Source organism: Gavialis gangeticus, unplaced genomic scaffold, assembly GCF_001723915.1.
Source record: "Gavialis gangeticus isolate Ggan-Ray unplaced genomic scaffold, GavGan_comp1, whole genome shotgun sequence".
Lineage (NCBI taxonomy): Eukaryota > Metazoa > Chordata > Crocodylia > Gavialidae > Gavialis > Gavialis gangeticus.
This window is the reverse complement of record NW_017728997.1, coordinates 789176-792912: the sequence shown is the minus strand read 5'-3', so window position 1 is coordinate 792912 and position 3737 is coordinate 789176. Positions and strand designations below refer to the sequence as shown.

Genomic DNA, 3737 nt, shown 5'->3' with positions numbered 1-3737 from the left:
AGAGGATAAAACGGAGAGGAACATAATTAAGGGTCTGGAAACAAACTCTTATGAGGAGGCTGGAATGATTGAAATTATTTACCTTAGAAAGGACAGGGTGGGTCATGATCAAAGTATGTAACGTAATGACTGGCCTAGAGACATTAGATTATGATTGCCCAGTCTCATAATAGAAGAACGAAGGAGAACTAAAAGGTGACAGATTGAAAGCTGATAAATGGAAATACAGTTTCACAATGTGGGGTTAGACTGTGACTCCACTTGAGGAAGTCACTGAGGCCAAACCCTTAACCAGAGTCAAACTGGAATGTCTTTTAATACAGATGTCAAGGATATCCAAAAGAGGTAGTGAGCCTTATGCTACAGGGCCAAAGCCAATCCCTAGCTGTTAAGAGACTGGGATCACCGTGTGAATGCAGATTATCTTAACTCTGCCTCCTGCAGGGTAGTTATTTAGTCAATCCTGGGAAACACCCTTGTTGCAGTCAGGATATTGGGCTAGATGGACCTCTGGTCTTGACAGTCCTGTGAAACAGTTCTGCAGCAAGAACAAAGTAGTGTTGAGGGGGATCAGGGAACTGCAAGCCTAGGAAGTAGAGAAATGAGTGGAAAATGCAAGATCCCTATTTGAAGGGGATAGCAATACACATGTACCAACAGGTGGGCAGCAGGGCTGGAGGGGAACGAGGCAGGGAACAATGGGCATGTCTACATGTGTAGTTACATGCACTTAAACTTAATGCACCTTAAAGGTACATTAAAGTGATCTAGGCACACATCTACATGTAGATGCACTAATGCGCATTAAAGTGCACTGAATTTAGGCTGGCATAGCTAAGTCTCATTAGCACATGTGTAACTGCGCTAATGCACGTTAACGCGGTGTGCATCCATTGATGTACACTGCATTAATGCGCATTGTCTACACTTGGGCTAATATGACTTAGCTATGCCAGTTTCGATTTGGTACTTGCTTTAAGCAGGTATCAAATTTAGGCAGGATTAACCTAAAATCACCATTTTTAAGGCACATTAAGGGCGCACACATGTGGACAGGTGCCCTTAATGTGCCTTAAAAATGGCGATGTTAGGCTAATCCTGCTTAAAAGAGCCAGGTGTAGACAAGCCCAATGAGCAGCACTGGATCCCCCTCTTCACCTGGGGTAAAAGCTGCAGTGGTCAGCAAACTGAGGGAAGCAGGTTGACAGCATGGGGGGCAGAAAGGGCCAGGGTTCCTGCCAGAGAAGGGAAGCCCCCCAGCAGCTGGTGATCAAGAAAAATAACTATCAGCCTGTTACCACGTAACCTCCCTCTGATGCCTTCCTAAACCAGCGCCGGTCACTGCTGCCTTGGCAATGTGCTTGGTGCTCGGTACCAGTTTCAAAAGCCCAGAGGAAGCAAAAATGCTGCATTAAATTTAATGTCAGGAAACGAGCTAATTCCCAAGGGCAAGGAGACTATGCTAAAGAATGAACTCCTCTCCCAAAACGGATACCAGCATATCCCAGGCACGAAAGACTTACTCAGTTCTAAGCCTGGTGGAAACAGCCTCAGCTTTCTTCTTGATGTGCTGTCGCAGTTCTTTCCCCCATAGCCAATCAACAGGAAGCAGAGGTTTTAGATATGTTTGTACAGGCAAGGATACTCCAGGGGCTGTGGAAACATCAGCAAGATGTTTAGATAACATGGCGGGTCAAGGCCTGAACGCAGTCTCTGGTTCAGAGCTGCTGCACCAAAAGGAAAAGTAAATTATAAACCAAGGGAAATGGTTGTGCTGGGGAATTCTGTGCTAATGGGTGTGTTCACTCTGCAGCCAGATGGAAATAGACAGGGATGACCTCTAAACTTGGCCCCACTTCCTTCTCCAGCAATAAGGACTCTCTGCGGAGTTGAGCAGAATAAGTTTGGACCAAACGTCTGTCCCAGGGCTACCCGTGATGTCAGGAGACTGGACGTGATGACCCAGATAATCCCTTCCCACCTTGTGCTCCAGTTCTTCCAGTGGCAACTGTGGGTGAGAGTCAAGAGTTAGGGCTTGGCCAACAGCATTGTTCGCACTTCACATAGCGCCTCTCATCCCACAGCACTTTGCAGCCTCTGCTGATGGTGCCACTGAAAGGCAGCCACCCACGGGTGGGATGAGGCTGTGAGTTGGCTGGCGGCCAGCACAGCAGTGGAGGGAAGAGGAGATTTGAGCCAAAGATGTCAGGACAAGTCCTAAGTTTTGTTTTGTTTTGTTTTTTCCCTTCCAAAAAGGCAATTGCAGTACTTCCAGACCAGGGACCAACTTTAAACGAGAGCATTTCATGTGAACAGATTTAAAGCTTAATTAGGAAACGTTAAAAATTATGGTTATTTACATAGCTTTGTAGAGTTGGAAGAGACCATAGGACTCCACGCATGGTAGCATGAGTACAGAGCTGGTATGTGTTGATGCAGTCTAAAACATGCAGTTAGTCATGCAGCCTGAGTTAGCCTGGGCATTTTGCCATCATCCAACAAACCCCCAGAGCGGCTCCAACCCAGGTCACTGTAGAGCCCCAGACTCCACTATAACCACGCTGAACTCAGCCCTTTGACCATCACCGCTTCAGGCCCTAAAGGGCGTAGGAAAACACAATCCTGGTAGTCCCTCTGGTTCTAATACTAAGAACCTCTTATGTTAACATTAAAATACTCCTATGAGTGGTACAGGATCACCAGGACAGACCCTGACAGCCAGCATCCCTATTTACGAGCTCTCTTTCAAAGCAACCTCTTAGCTTTTATCTTAGAGGCGTATAAAGTTGAGTGACCCCTGGGATTTTCCTTGAGTGTCTGAACCCATCCTTTTGCACTAGCTCATTAGAAAGCAGATTGGCTCAGCTACAGGCTTGTTGCGACACTCTGAATGATTTCGCTCCATAGCTCTGTGCCTCAGCTCCCAGCCCTACCATGAAGATAAAGGTGTCATTAAGGGTGCTGAGAGCAAATCACTCTGAGATTGCTATGAAAGGGCTGAGAAAAGTGTTGGCAAAGTAGAGAACCCACCTCATTCCAGCCAGGGCTACTAGCCCCCCATGGCTGCCAACTGCTAAAAGTTTGCCTGAGTTTTGTCCTTTCCGAATGCTCCCGCACCTCCTGCCTCATCCTTAGCAGGGAGCTGAGTGCCTCTGTGCTGGCACCCCAGGGCAGGGCCTGTCAACCCATTTCCTAGGTTAAAGGCTGAGAAGGAAACAGGGAGCCAGGCTTCTGCCCACTGCTTTACCCAAGGGCGTGGGACCAGCTTAATCTTTTTCCTTCCTTCAATTACATCTCTGCAGTGATTGCTGCTCATTCTCTGCTGATGTAGAAAACAAGTGGTTCCTGTGCTGCCCTCTATCTCTTCAGGCCCAGAAAGCTGCCTGCTTGCCATTCTTCTCACCCTTCTTACCTTATCAGCCACTCCAGCTGTCCAGCCAGGGAGGAGCAAGTTCCCTCTTCCCCAAGCACTGCCTTGTTGTTTCCTCTGAGATAAACAGCCTCCACAGGCCATGTGAGCCTGATGGAAACTTAGCATCAAAAAGAGGCCTCAGGGCCTCCTGCAAGCTTTGCAGGGAAAGCTCAGCTTCCTACATGCCTGCACACGTTAGATGCAGGAGGGCAAGGTCTGAGGGGGTTTGTACCTTGCCTCACCTGAATCAAACCCTTGTCTCATCAGAGCTAATTGCACATGCCCCTGCTGCTGAGCTGAAAGGTTGAGCCCAATAGGTAGAAGG

At 47.9% G+C, this 3737-nt stretch overlaps 1 long non-coding RNA gene across 1 annotated transcript in view; it reads right to left on the bottom strand.

The window, feature by feature from the left end:
• LOC109288881 overlaps positions 1 to 1697 on the bottom strand; it is an 11807-nt gene extending 10110 nt beyond the window's left edge. Inside the window, exon 1 of the long non-coding RNA XR_002095234.1 lies at positions 1524 to 1697. This is a non-coding gene — a long non-coding RNA (uncharacterized LOC109288881). The remainder of the gene's footprint in view (positions 1 to 1523) is intronic.
• Positions 1698 to 3737: the final 2040 nt, after the last annotated feature.